Raw genomic sequence first — 16,315 nt, 5'->3', positions numbered from 1 at the left:
AGCCTCCGGTGATTTTTATAACTTTGTTAATACCTTTGCCAGAGGTGGTATTTTTGTCTAATCACTTTCTGAAGCAAGATAAACTTTTACTAAATGCAAAATTCTTTAAGAAAGAGTTCTATAGTTTCTGTAATTTGAAGAATGGTTAAATTTGCCTTATTTAAGCATGACATGCTAGTTTCATTTCATGCCCCTAGTTCATAGCGGGAGTGAACAATCATTGCCTTTCATGATTTTAGAGACCCCCATCATATCTCCTTCCACTGTTTGCTTCCAAGGCTGCAGGTCTGTCTGTTTCCTTTATGGAAGCTGTCTTTGACATATTCTTTACATATCTTTTAAGGTTCAATTCTACTCTTTTTAGAAACAAGGTACCCAGAACTGTTCAGGATGCAGATACACAATTTGTACAGTGGTGTAATGATGTTGTCTATGTTGTTGACTGATCCTTTCCTAGTTTTTCTCCTGCTCCCTCTTGCTTCTTAAAAGGCTGTCTTCTTTCATGGCCACAGTAGCTAAGGATCTATTTCTTCTTTATTCATCTAGTCCAGAAAGTGTTCACTTATTGCCATATATCAAAACATTATAGTAGTTTCTTATTCATGCCATTCTCCTGCATAGCCAGCTATGATAGCAGGTTCTCTTACAGAACTGTGTTACTGCTTTAATTGAGCTCTTTTCTCTGAGCTCCTTTCACACAGAATAGATACAAAAGGTTTAGCAGACTTCATGGGGATTCTGGATTATTAGTGAGTGTTGGGATATAGCCTCTTACCATTTGCTGAGCTCTAAAATGGATAACTGTAGAAAATTATCATCAGAGTGGATAATTTGTCACTGTCATTTTTGTGCATAGCATACTTAAAACTTTTTTTAATTAAAATAATATTCATTTGCTGATTTTCATACTAATGAGTTAAAGAACACTTTCAAATCTTCATTTTCAGTTTCTGTTTTCAAATCAGTTTAAGCAAGCACTAGAATAGGGAGTGTATTTTATGTATTTGAGGTCTGTCTTCTGCCAGCAATGCTGTATAATCCACCACAAAACCTGCTTTTGTGAACCCCCTCACTCCCCCGAAGTCTTTTAGTCAAGCAAAACAGTGGGATTAAGTTAATGGAGCAAATATAACAGGATAGTAAGTGCATGAGATTTCAAACTGCTACAGCAGTGAACTAACATCATAGCATTTCTCGGACTCACTGCAGTCATTAACACAAGCAAGGATTTGTTTTGTGTTTCTTGCACTTGTTAAAACCTTTGTTATCAAGATGATGAAACTAATTTCAGTGTCTTGTATATTTCCTGTTTCTTGAATTGCAGTGGTGTGCCCTGTCCCTTATTTTTCTGGTTTTCCGTCATTTCTGAAGAGCTGGATAATCTTTTTTGTTTCTTTTTTTTTTCATCTTGTAACTTTACCTCCTTAAAAAATGCTTCCATATCACAGTTTCCCATCCCATAAAAGGGTGAGAAGCAGGAGGTCTCTGCTGCATAGTTAGAGCGTAATTTAAAAATCTGAAAGGTAGAGGCTGGTATTTAATTTACTCCTGTTGTCTGACACAAGCCTTATGGGTAGATAGATAAAAAGGAAAAGAAAGAAGGAAGATATTCTTGGCTTCAGAACACAAGTCAAATGGAAATAATGACAAAACTGCTCAGTACTAGTACGGAGAAGATAATAGACTACAGAATCAAGGGCTCTCAGATGCTTAAGATCTGAGAGCAGGGAAAAATTAGGGAAAGAAAACATGGATAATTAACAAAAAACATGAATTTGTCTATGTATGTGAATTTTTCCATGAAAAGTATCACCATTCTCTTAAAGAGAGGCTACAAGTATATTTAAATCATAATTTCTTCTTTCCCTCAACTGTTATGAAAAACAACCAGTGAATTCAATTCCCCAGCTAAAGTTTCTGGGAAATTGACAATTTTAGCTAGGATAGCACTGTTATGAACACCATGACATTGTTTTATAACATCTTGCATTTCTTTAACCATAGACAGTACAAAGGATAAGCAAATAATTAAACCTTCTTTCAGCAGTGAGAAGATCACACTATCACTGCTGAAATTGTGTTGTTTCAATGGATTCATAGAATTCATTGAGCATTCCCACTTCCAAGAGAGAAATAGAGGCAATAACAATGAGTTTTTATTGTAATGTATCTAGTAGTTGCCTTCTGCTTTGGCTGTTAAACGTTTTCTATTATAAATAATTTCAGGGACTTTTTTTTAATATTAAGACATTTATTAATGCAAAAAGGCTTTTATTTTCAGCAAAGTGATTTCTCTTTCTTGATAGCAACATTTCAGTCCCTTTTACCTGAAGTATCATATATTAACACCTTCTCCCTTCTACCTTTTCTCCTTTATAACTCTCAGGAAAATGTTGCCATGGAATAGTTAAAAAAGCCCATTTCACCGTGGGCTCACTTCAGCTTATGCCTAATTAGCAAATAATGTCCTAAGAGTTCGGAAACTTTCTGAGCAATAAGTAGCAGCAAGAGTTGAGAAAAAAGAAATAGGGATTTGTTCTTCACAATCCCCTTTGTTGTCTTGTTCTCTCCTATCAAGGTATCTAAGGAGACTAAAGGCTGATGGAGGGATAGCATAGAAGAAAAGAATTGTTTCAAAGTAAAGTGAAAAAGGTTAAATTAATCCTTATTTTCAACCTCCACCTCCATCTTACTTTGCCTGCTAAAACTGGATCAGATTACCCTATTTATGTGTTTCAGTCAGTCATTAAAATTATTCTTCCCTGTTGACTGAACAATGAGCCAAGGTTTCCTGGTCCCAGAATAACCACTTATGACTTGTACTTACTAGTTTGGTCTCGCTGTGTACAATGCAAAGAGTACAGTAGCACTCATGAAAGACTTTTTCCTTTTATGTTTTTTCCTTCTTTTCCTTTTTAGAAAAAAAAAAACTCACTAAAACACTTATTTCCTCAAGAAGTCTTGTGCTTCTTCTTCATGTTAGAGAAGATTCAGGCAGAGTTCCTTTGAGTTACAATTTAATTGTGAGATTTTTTTGACCCAAATCTGAAGAAACCTTTCCCATTTTTATCTTAGTAAAATCTGACCAAAGCTGTATAATAAATAATCAGTGGTCATGAGGGTATGTACATCTCAGTGCCTCATAATTCATATGTGCTTCACTTTTGCCCTGAAGCTTCTTGAAGACTTTTATGTGTGCAATGAACCCATAATTCACTGGTTATGGTCTTGTATGGAAAACAAATATGCTATAACTTCTGAGACCTTTAAATGTTAATTGTAGGGTTTAAAAAATGTTTGCATATCCATTTTTCCACAAAAACACTTCTATCTTTCTTTTTTTTTTAATGTCAGAAATTATGTGTGACTGGATATTTACAATGAGATTAGCAGATTCAGATTTACAATTCCATTTCATTTCTTGCTTATGGTTTTATGGAACTTGACAGTAAAAAAAAATTTAACAATGTAATTTCATCCTTTCTTAAAAATAAAAAAAATCGGAATAAAAAAGTAAGTTTTATTAAGTGTGCAAAGAATAATATTACCCTCAGTGCAATCTCTGAAACATAGAGGGCACTGTTACATTAATGAAAATAACATTTTACAAACTGAACCATTTAGACTTGTTTTTAATATTAGTAACTAAAACACTAATATGCTATAGGATAGTTATTATATAGCTTCTGCTGTCTGTAAATAGGCAGTTATTGCAAAAAGTAAATTGAATCATATAAGGGATGTATTTATCTAGAATGAATAAGAAATAAAAATCTCTATGTATAGAATGTTTTTATCTATTATTATTATTATTATTATTTCTTATAGTAAGGATTGCCCTCTATAATAGTCAATTATATGTCGGTATAACAGCTTTGTATTATTCTAACTCACAGTGATGCATCCTTAATCCTCCTTATATATTTTGGGAAGAATACCTAGCATATATAATTGGTAGGTCGCAAAGTACATTACACATTAAGGAGTACAACAATCACCATTTATAGGTAAAGAAACTGAGTATACTGCTTCTAGTCTGCTGGCTTCATGTGCGAAAAGTCTACTTCTAGCAATGCCATAGTTCTTTGTTCCTGTCACCTTTTTCTTCTCCTGCTGCCCACAGGTAGCAGCAATGCTGGAAGAAGAGGTGAGCTGTGTGCAGACTGTATCCCCGGATGGCCATGCTTTATTCTGTTCGCTGGAAGAAAGTTCCCCATGTCCTGGGACAGACCTGAGAGCTACCCTTGAGGGACAGACAGCACAACACAGGCAGCATTTGTGACAACAGGACACAGGAAGGGAATAGCAGGGTTTTGGGTTGGGGGTATTAAGATCATGAAGGGTTTGAGGGTGTCAAGAGTTACAAACTGTGAAGACCACATTTGATGGTTCACCTTGAGTTTATTGTAGGGGTTGACTGGAAAAGAATTGGCACACAGACTGGGGTTCATTACTTCAGGGGCAAAGACAGTAAGGCTTCCACATGTGCTGTAAGACTCAGAAGAAAAGGGATAATCCTTTTCAGCATCGTCTTGTGTCTTGTAGCTGAATCTTTTTTGCTTTGTTTACTTGAAAGTGGTGCAACAGAACTGAAGTTCAACAAGTTCACAAGAGCAAAACAAGTTCTGAATATTTCAGTTCATGCCTTCATGGAGAGGGCTTGATGGACCTGAGTATTTACCTCATTCTGGAAACCTCTGTGACAATAACTTGCTATCAGTCCTTAAAGAACATCGAAAACTCTAAAAAACCATGTTTTCCTAGAGAATATCCCTAAATGTAGAACTAAAACCATGTCCTGGGATCTATTTAAATTAGAATTTCTGAAGCATATAATATGTATATACTGCAGCTGTGATTCTTTCTTATGCTGGAAAACAAAGGAAGTCATAGCAATTCAGTGTTTGTGGGCCTATTTGCTTTGTTGCTATTCTGTAGGTATCAAATAGCCTTGGCTTAAAGAGAAGTATTAAATTTCCACTATTTTTCATACTAAATAAGGATTTAAATAAATTGGTGCATTTGTGTACTAGTTCAGTTAGAGGTGGTTTCTTTTCTTTGAAGTACAATTGATTAGGAATACAGTTATAGGCAGGAAATTAAAAGTAAACAGTATTGATATAAAGAGAGTCGCGTAAAAATGTTATCAGCTGGTAATAGTGTTGGTACATTTTGGAAAATCAGGCCATCAAAATTCATCAGATACCACCTGAAAGAAAACACTACTGGTTCCTCCGTCCCACTGCTGTTATTAAGTCTTGAAATGATCCTTCTTCTGAGCCCTTTAGTTTCTCCCTATACAGCTATAGATTTGCTGTGCCATATACCATGGTGATATCTTAAAACCAACTACCAGTGTTGATCCCTGCTACCAGGGACTGGCGTCTATTGTTTTTGTTTCCAGCTGAGACTTTATTTTCCCCTATCTACCTACCTTTTTATAGAACCACTTCTGAGGCTGAATATGAAGATATTGCCTGAGAACACTTCTACAATTGTGTGTGAACACATATATTCATTGAAGATAACAGAAAAAATGGTATTTTTCTAATTGAAATTTGTGAAAATTGAATATAATATGGTTCTCTCTGTCATTATGAAAACAGTGATTGTGGTCCTACAATGAAAAACTTTACCGTTGCCTAAAGCTAGACTAGGATTAGGCATTAATCAGATAAATCTCAGTTTAAAAAAGCTATCTAGAAATGAATAAAGTTAAAGAGTTATGATTATATTTGGTACATGTACTTTCAATACAATGAAAGTTAATTATTATAGCCACACAGTCCTTCCTGAAAGCTAGCTATTATGAATTAATTACTGTTAGTGGATAGTTCAACAGAATTTCCATACTTCTTCATTTTCTAAAGTATTGCATCGATATTCCAGGATCATCTGGATCAAAACAACTTTGCCAATATTTGTGATATATGGTATCATTTCTATAACATCAGTTCTGGAGTCAAGTGATACAAAGTAATATTTGAGATTCTGATCATTACAAAAGCAATTTTCTGGACCTTTTTGATAATATAAGGGAAGTCTGAAAACTTCAAAAATCAACTTAAAGGAACCTCCTGCTTTTAACATTATTTTATGAATGCAATCACTTCTTGTAATCTTGAGAGTATTATGATTTTGGAATACTTAGAGTTACTTAACATTTCTGAAAGTGATACTGTTGTAAAAAAAACTGTAGCTCTATGCAACTAATCACAGGATCATTTGATAAATATATTTATTAAAGAGCATTTGATGTTCTAAGATGGTTCCATAATTTATACTAGTTTCAATTCATTTTACTGTTCCTAAAAGATACATTTTCTTAACAGTATTTTTTATTTATTTTCGGTCTCAAATAACATTCACTTTTCTCTCTGTCTCCATCTCTGAATGTCAGCTGCTCAAGTCCCAGTATAAAAGATATAAAATTCCAGGCCAGGAAAAACTTTTTAAAAAACTTTATAACATAGGCTAATGATATTTTGTAACTCAGAATCCTATAGAAGAAACTTTGGGTACTTTACTGGAAACAGCATGAAGGAATAAGGAAGACTGATGATTTCTCATACACTGGAAGCCTGTGAAATACTGGATCCAAAAATGTGACCCAGCAAATTTTTTTCCAGGACACAATTATGATGTGTTTTTAAGACTCAGTGATATGCTTGAAGTCTATGCTGCAATAAAATAATGATGCTATATCCAGACTCGGAAAACTGCAAGACATTGTACCTTAACCCTGTCACAAGTGTAATACTGAATATTTCCTTTCCCAAACTTCTGGCCAAGACGTGAAAGAAATATTTCTTAAGCAATTGCTTAAATCCAATTCTAGTTTTTTAAAAAATAGAAATAGCCTGAAGGAGAAAGATACAGGTATAAAGAGATAGTTAGGTGGGCTAAGCTGCATTTCAAATTGGGGAGACATAAGGATATATATTCTCCATGTGGCTTGGAAATATAATATCTATACACTGGCAAGCCTTTGAAAATTAAGGCATTTTGTGTGTCAGTAATAAAAGCCACAGATATGGCATGCATTTATTGCCATAAATTCAACTTATTTTCAGCTTACGGTTACAATTAAAGTGTTATTTCCTCAAGTTAGCAGACAATTATAGAATTTTGCTCCCCTTCCCCTGAAATTACCATTAAACATTTCCTATGGATGGAGACAAAGATCCACAGACTTTGCGTAAGCTGCATCATAAATGAGTTTTTCTTTTAGCGCTATGAATTCAAGCAGACGACAAACAAAGATAGTTTAAATGCTTATGAGTTAAGTGGTCTTAAATGCTTTTATTTTTCTGACTTTGATTCATACTAAAAAGGCAGCCTTTTCTCTTTAAGGTAACATGTCATAGCTGATAAATCTTCTGGGACAGTCCCCTACGACTTGAGTGTTCTATTCTGCTTCTGGCAAGCCATAATTATGTCACATTCAGAAAACTTCAACTTTAGCACCGCAATTATCACTGTTTTTCTTTTCCAGTTCACTTCACAGCTCTCTTAACCCAACCACTTGCAAAAAGACTTCTTCATGTTGCAGTCTTTTCTTCTTCTCTTTTCTTTCACAGTGACAGGCTCCTTTCCTATTAGCAGACTTTTTCCAGCCCAAGAACAGGCTTTGAGGAATTTTAATCATAAATCGGAACAAAGATAAGCCAAACCTGCACTGTTCAAACTGGGGCCAGGGGGCGGGGGGAGCCTTCTTGTGCTAAAAAGTAGCAGAACTTAGAAGTAAAAGCCACTAGTAAGACACATGAGAGATGGGACTTACATTTTTTTGTATGTATATGTCAACAGACATATACATCGTTTGTTATGTTAGGCAAGCTGGAATACTACTTTCATTTTCTGGGCTAAAAAAAGGTAGCTAACTAATTCATTAAGTAATTATAGGTAGTATTCAACTTTTCTTGCTCAGTTCATCTTCTACAAGTCTTGAGGAAACTAAAGCACTGCATTTCTCAGAAACTTTATGAATTGGCACCTGAGGGAGCTTCTGCAGTTACTTTGCAGAAGACAGGAAAGAACAGTCTCTGGCACAGGAAAACTTCTGTGTAGTTTTGGTACTTGTACATGACTTATGTTATGATGTTATCACATCAGAACCTGGCATGATGTTCTATAAAGCAGTTTTTAAGTTGTCACAATTTCTGGTTGTTGTGCAATAATTGAGAATTATCAATGTGTGTTTAAATACATTCAGCTATGCTTCTTATTCAGTCCATCCACTTAATTTTCTGTGTTGGGGAAATCAAGCACATAAAAGGTGGGTTTTTATTGTATACAACTTGCGTATGTTGACAGAGCTGACTGCAAAAGTTGGTTTCTTTTTTGGAAAATTTGTTGTGATGATTTGTGTTTAAAGTTCTGCAAACTTTGGCCAAGAAGTTGTTTTCTAGTATCATCCTTGACTATCAGTGAATTTTGTGTCATCTATTTACAATGTAACATATTCTGGTCAGAAGTTCTCTCATAAAGCTCTGAAAACAATGCCATCATGTCATTTTTGAATTGATGATTAAAGTAAATATCCCCCTTGAGGCTTTGTACTTACCCATTTTCTTTACCCATTCTTTACTCATTAAAATCTAGTGATCTAGATCTAGATCTAGAGATCTGCCCTGTGAGAAATCTTCATCAGGATTGTTGTAATCTAGCAGGTCACTATGAAAGACTGCTTAAAAATCAGAAAATATATTTCTTAAATGCCTCTTCTTACTGCCATTAGACTGCACCGTGGGCTAGGAGTTGGGGCAGAGGGCTTGCTGTCAGCAGTCTTGTGATCACTTCATGACTGTTTTAAGTCTTTCTTAGATGACTTAAAGTAATTTGTGATTAAGTTTGGCTGAACTGTGTTTCTGTCACAAGGACTTCTGTAAAATGAGAGTGCTACCTACATTTTAAGGTTCCCTAGTCTTAATAAACTCTAAATTCTTCAGGTATAAAAAAAAAAAAAAACTGTTTTCTTTTATTTTTATTTTTATAATCATTGTACACTTTTTGCATCCATGTATCTATCAGTATGTTATAACCATTATGCTCTAAACATCTGAAGAATATTCTGCATTGCCGCCATATGGGAAACATCACCATCTTTTTTTATATATTTGCATACACTCTGCTTCCCTAGCTGTTGTTCATTTATTATTTATTTTATTATGACCTTTGACTACTGAAAATATATTATTTTCAAAACCTGCATTAACTTCATTTTCCAAAGCAGAAAGGAACATGAGTTTTGACGCCTGTTTTTTTTCTCTGTTAGCGATTTTTTATTTTTTTTTTTCACTGAAGGTACCCAAACGCCATCATCATGTTGGATACTCTATGCACCTCTCTGGGTTCATTTTCAGTGACTTGACTGGGACAAAGTTTCCACAGAAAGAGTGAAGATCCTAAAGGAAATTAAAGGGTTATCATCAACTGTGTATAGTCACAGTTAAATAACTCATAACAATAATAAATTGTAGGATATCTGACATCATCAGTTTCTTCAACAAGCAGTAGGTATAGAGAGAAATTTTTCAATTCACATTTTCTGAAAATTGAGTATGAAGAAGGCATCAAGAAAATATCCCAACTTTTACTACATTTTTCATTTTAAAACAGAGATTGTAAAGTGATTTCATACCCTTCAGTTCACAAAACTACCCATATAATTTCATGAAGACTGAGACACTATAAACTTTATCCTTTCTTCCCATAATGCAACTCATGTCATGAGCAAAAGCAACACGGGTAGTCTGTGCATTTGTTATTTACTCTGAAATGTTTCTGAGTATTAATTAGTGCTCTGTCAACTAATTCATTTGTGCCATTCAGAAGACATGCAAACAACCCACACACATTCTTTTGTCCCAGCTCCTGGAAGATCTGGATTTTTACAATACAATAAGGTGCTTTTGAAAGGGATTTCAATAACTTTTTTTTTTTTTTTTTTTAAATCTCATCTGTAAATCAGATCTTGGGAATTATTCTCTCTTTTTTTCTAGGGGCACATTCTGCTAACTATATGAGTGAATATTCACTGTAAAGCTCCCATAAAATAATTTATTCCCTATGCATTTTTCTTGTGGCATTTTTAGGGAGATGCTTGTAGTCGTAGAACAGCTGTAAGAATGAAAGTGTGCAGGTATGTTATTTCATAATGGGATGATAAACAGGCATTCATCAATACTTGAAAGTATAGAATGATTACTAAATGAAACCTGACAAATTGCTAAGTTCTGCTTTTGAAATGTTCAAAAACAGCAGAACAGTATAAAGCACAGTCCTGGAAATAGAGACAGCTCAGGGCTGACTAAAATTTCTATTTCTACAATAAATTTTACTGAATTTCTTAGTGATGCTTGACAAACTGCTATATGAAATCAATAAATACCACTTTTTTTTTTCATTAAAGAATGGGAAAGTGCCTTGTTGGGAGATCTCGATTTCTATTTTTACTGAGCCCAGAATTTCACTGACAGTTCTCATTTCTTATTTCCTTCATCCTCACAGTTTTGTACTGATATGACCACTGATGAGAGCTATCACAGCCTCTGCCAGAAACACGTTTTCCCACAGGATGGCCCTAAAGAGCATATGGTGACAGATGTAAAACAAAACCATGCTTCCAGCTTTGTTTCCCAACATCACATTCTGAGAGGGAGACTCTAGACAAATATCTTAGTGTGTGTAATGTCACAAGTGGGAGACAGGGTGAGACTGTATTTGCCATTTTATTGGACAGTTTCTTAATCAAAAAGTGTGTTTTGGGCTCAAGACAGTCATGAGAGGAGGCAAGAGTATCTAGTAATCAGTACAGATCTAAACAGTGTTTCCAAAAAGCCTAAATATACCTCTTTGAAAAAGAAAACTAGGGGGAAATAGGAATATTTTGAAGTTATTGCTATTCCATTGTTTTTGAAAGAATTAGATTTTCATTCTTTGTATGTATTCATAATTTTAGGGACATATTTCTCTTTAGAAATAGTTCTCTTTTCTCTTTAATCACCTTTTCACTTTCTATAGCTCTCCTTTGTCTTTTTCTTCTTTTTTCATTTTGAGAGTATAATGGTGAAAGAGTAGAAATAAAGAGAAAAAAGCATAAAAAGAGGCTTTATTTTTCTAATCTTGTCAACCCTTCTCCTATTTTACCAAAGAAGTTCTAAAATATATTGATTTTTTTAATGTTTGTATTTGGGCCAGCTCTGATCATAACTATAGTTAGTTTTCTTAGGATACAGGGATGGTTTTCCAAAAGCATTGCTATACTTCTCTGTAACCACATCTCAAATCACACCAAGGTACTTCCGTCAGAACACAAATGTAGAATATCAGCTTCTCCTTCAGGCAGTCCCAGATTGTTTTCTGTTTTTTTTTAATTGTTGTTTGTGTGTTTGGTTTTTTACAGTTATGAACAAAGTCATTTCTAGCTCAGTGTTAACATCATCTGTGCAACATGTTCTCTCCCTCTTCCACTCCTTTTTAAGCAACATCCATGTCCTGCTAAAAATACAACAGGCCATCTCATTCACTCTTTCATTTGCCCGGTTTACCTTTCCCCTCCACCCTCCTTTTAGTGGAAAAAAGTGTTATCCTTTTATTTTACCCCATGGTCTGTAGGAGGAGAAGGGAATGAGTTATGCATCTTATTTTTTGGCTCAGTAACTCTCCTCCCAACGCAACCCCCTGAGTAACTGTGTAGACCCACCATGAGTAGAGTCAGACCAGGCAGGGAAATGCCAGTTGCTTGTTGTCCCCATGCTCACATGGCACACATGCAGCCTCAAGAGCCCCTGGAATGACATGCCAGTGTCCTGCATGAACCACAGATTGAAATCCTGTGAAGCAGGTCCTGCGCATCATTTTGAGATTTTGGCTTCAGTTATGTTCCTCATTGTTGCTTGAGATTAGAGCTCAGCTGGCCACTATATTACAAGGTACCGTTCCTTCTGTGGGTTCTGGAGCATTTTAAACTTCAGAATAACATAATAAATGCATAGAAAGTGCATAACAATTGTCAAATAATGCATGTCTGTTTTGAGTTTTCAGATGAATAACAATTCACGACAAAATGGTAGAAATGTTAAGGAGTTACAGAAGTTTGCATGTGATATGTGGCCACTGACTTGTTATTCGTATTTACTAGTACAGCAGCTTGCAAACTTTGACAAACCATATTTGAGAATTATTTGATGGAATACTTGAAAATTAGAATTTGCATATGCTTTGGTCTCAAGTTGGGTTAACATGACCCACAAACTATATGAATTGGTATGTGAATCTATATGTTAATAAACCTGCAAGAGCTTGTAAAAAAATGCAGCTGGAAACATATTATCTGCTTTTCAAAACTGTCAAAGATTTTGAGCCTAATAAGAGCTTCATTAGAGTTAATATAGGAAAGACTTTGTATTTCATTGAATTTTTGCACCTTAGCAGACTTTCTTTCAGACAAAAGCTACTGTAGTTCTGCATCTTCAAATATAGTTATTGACAGCTTTCAAGTTTGCTGTTTGTGGTGATACTGATGGGTGACAGATAATAAATATGTGAAGTCTTTTCCAAGCTAGCACAAACATACTTCTTTGTCAGAGTCCAAAACACTTGTAAACATCTCTTCATTCTCTTAGTGCTTGTTATGTGACTGTAAAGAGGAATTCACTGACACAGACTTCTAAGTTACAAAAAATTAGGAACTCTGAAAGAATAAAGGTGCAATTCAGCAATCTTGTGTGATGACTTTTTAAATTCCATGTAAGTTTCTGAAGTCTGATACTTCTAGTTTATTTACTGTTTTAGCCCATTCCTGATTTCCATTACATTGTCATCTTTTTTTATTATTATACTGCGAAATCTCTTCAGTTCTTTGCGTATACAGACATGTATCTCCAAAAATAAATAGACAAATGAAGAGATAACATTATGATCATTTTATTTTTAGCCTAATGCAGAAGGCTGCAATTCTCAAAAGCATTCAGATATCTAACTTTAACCAGATTTTCACAAATGTGGGGTGACTAAGTGCTTGTGAAGAAATGAAGCAAAGTGGCTAATGCGACAAAGTAGATCATGACTGACTTTCTCTAACATACTTAAAAGAAGCACATTCCTTAAACCATTCACAAATATAGGTCTCAGATGAAGGACTAAGTATTAAAGAGCATATTCATTTTTCCTGAAAAGGTAGCTTTTCACACATACTGGCATGTATTTTAGAAGCTGGATATATTTTAGAATTATCACTGTTGTGTCAAATTCATCAGAGGGGAGCCTGAAAAACAATTACCTCAATTTTAACCACGGCAAGTGCAAGCAGGACTGCAGAAGGTTGGTTATATCAGAACTGATTGCATGAATGTTGTTGGGAACTGTGCTCTGCTGTGCTGTGTGAGGCTGATATGGATAATAAGAAACTGCTGTTTGTGTTTTCTAAATCTTTAAGAAACTATGTACTTGGTGGGTGTCAGAGTCCAGTACTCTCTGACCAGGTTCTTTTGGATATTCCACACATGAAGACTGAAATGTTTAATATAAAAGTTTACTTTGAAGGTATTCGATGTTACACAGGATTTTTGATTCAGCAGAGTGATATAGCAATATACTGAAATCACGATACAAGTGTATACACTTAGCAAAATATAGCAATTGCAAAATACAGTTCAATCACAATACCAATGTGATTTCCGTTACCGGTCTCTATAATATGCTCACCATCACATAGCTGGGTGCCCCCAATCCCCAGGAAGGAATACATGGATTGAAGTCAGCTCAAGCTCCTTGCTCTCTTCAAAATTCTTTTGTTAGTTGTTCAGTTTTTATACTCTGCATTGGGCTGAGCCATGTATGCACTTCCCCCATGCTGCTCTGGCTAACTCAGGGAGGCATTCACACTTTTGATAAACTCAGGAAGAAATATTTACACCAGTTGATCCACTCAGCTAACAGCTGTTTATCTAAAACAAAGGGCATCCTCTGGTCCTCTTTGTGTCGAGATAAAGTCAGCTTTCTGTGCCAGGGCTGTGGTTAACGCATCACACTCTACATTATTCCTGAGCTTCAGGGTCACCTCGCCCTTGCCCATCTCCTCTGAGCCTTCTCCCATTGTAGAGGGTTATTGGTTGGTCACAGTGGGTTAGACAGGATTTACCTGTGAAAGGTGGAATCCTAACAATGTCTGTGAGGACTTTAGTGTCAGATACATTGGGCAGGCAGATAATTTTAAAATCAAACAGTAAATTAATTTTTGCATGCTGTTCATTTGTGCATTCTCCCAGGCTTTGGAAAAGTTTACTCTTAAATAGTATTATAATACACGGCAGCTTTATTTGCTGGAATACTTTACTCTCAAGTCCTGTTACTTGTATAAATTTTATCCTTAATTTTTCACCTGGAATGGCAGATGGAGGCACATTTTGTGCTTGGACAGCAGAGGAGCATTACATTCCTGGATGTATTCTCTGGTTCTCTGCTCCAGCCTTGTGCTATCTTAAAGCTGACAGCAGAGTCTTCTGACTCAGGTCAGGGGGAGATAATACTGCATATATTAGATGGTCACAGGAAGCTCAAACTTTTGTCTTTCCAGGCTCCACATTTTTGCTTTTCCGTCCTCTGGATCAGGCTCAGAGCAAAGACGGCCGGAACGGCTATTTGTGCAGGAGTCAGACTTTGTAAGCTGCCCTGTCTGAGGAGCCTTTAATACCCACAGCAGCATAATGTTGCAATGTTGTACCCTCTTTCTAATGGCTTTAAGGCTTTATATGGAGCTTCTGAACAAAGGAAAACAGGGACTAACAGAGATCCAAATGCCAAAAACAGTTTTGAGTTAGAATTTTTTTTATTTATTCTAAATACTAGCAAACTATTCTAGCACTAGGTATTATGTTTTTGGAAATCACAATTTTCTGAATATTTTACATATAAACTGTGTTGTTTTTAAAGACAATAATAAAATAATTGTTTTAATAAAATGTGTATCTCAATCACATATGGTTAAGGTGAAACAATTGTGTCTACTTATACTACACTGAAATTACTAATAAAAGTTTTCTCTAGTGTGCATGGTGCTTTTAGTTTCAATTCCTGTGCCTTTCTTGCAACACCTTTTAATATGACAAATTCATTCCCTTCTCTTCAGATGAATACAATTTTTTATATCTCATAGATCTTTTCTGTCTCTACAGGAACAGTCCATTAAATTTTGATTTAGATATTGGTTCCTAAATGTGATAGGAATATACTGTACTAGAGCTGTTCACTGCAATCAGAGGAATAGAACTTCTTAGAAACAGTGAAAAAATTAAGACTTTTATTTAGGTGCCATTTCATTGTAATTGAATTCTTTTTGAGCAATTTATTCCTCCATCCTGCTTGGAGTGATGGCAGAAATTCACTAGGGGCACAGGTTAGCAATTTAAATCCTCTGTGGAATTTCTGACTTTCTTACAGTGCTGTTCAATCAAATAACACAAACTTGAAAAGTTTCCATCTATTGATACATTGCAAAGACTAAGAAACGGTAGAATTTTGTTAAAATAGGGAGATCTCATCCAAATCTTGGCAACTTCTTCTCAGGTCTGGCTAGTTCTCTACCATTAAGTCTTTATCCTAGTGGAGAATACATTGCCGAGAAGGCAACATTCAAAACCTTGTGACATTAGAATTTGTACTGTGAGCAAAAAGATGGATATGAGAAAGTGGAGGAAAGTGTAAGGCAAAATGTCTTTTCTGAGCAGTTTCTGTATGCAAATCTTCTTTGTACCATAGCTTGATTTGTTCTTCACTATCAATAGAATATAATTCCTTAGAAATACTCTGAAGCACATTAGGGCTTTTATTTCATCTCAGGTGAGTTTATTTCATTATAAGTGAGTTCTTTTCAAGCAATTTCCTCCCTGTTCATGTCACAGTGTGACTCACAGTTTGCCCATGTTTCCTTTAATAAGTTGAATAGGTAACAAAAGAAAACTAATTTCTTTCTTTTTTCCTTTTCTTGTAGACACACACAGGACATAGAGGGTTGCAGAAATCAGGTGAAGAACTTTAATTCTAAGCAGTGAAGCCCAGAACAGCTTATTGTGCTTTTGATAAATGAGATTAATTTAATATCTCTTTTTCAGATGTCCTTCAGATGTTTTCTTAGTACTAAAGAGAGCAGACAGACAAAGTAATTAATATATAAAGGTGGTACACAAATAGTGGTGACGAAGATTAGGGATAGACTAAAACTTGTTTACTGATTCCATATTGTGATGCATTTGGGATATTACGAAACCACATCTGGGAGTTTGGGTAACAGCTGCTGCTGCCACTTCTCCCC

The sequence above is a fragment of the Apteryx rowi genome, unplaced genomic scaffold, assembly GCF_003343035.1.
Source record: "Apteryx rowi isolate R43461 unplaced genomic scaffold, aptRow1 scaffold_348, whole genome shotgun sequence".
NCBI lineage: Eukaryota > Metazoa > Chordata > Aves > Apterygiformes > Apterygidae > Apteryx > Apteryx rowi.
The sequence above is the reverse complement of the archived record's forward strand: the minus strand, read 5'-3'. Positions refer to the sequence as shown.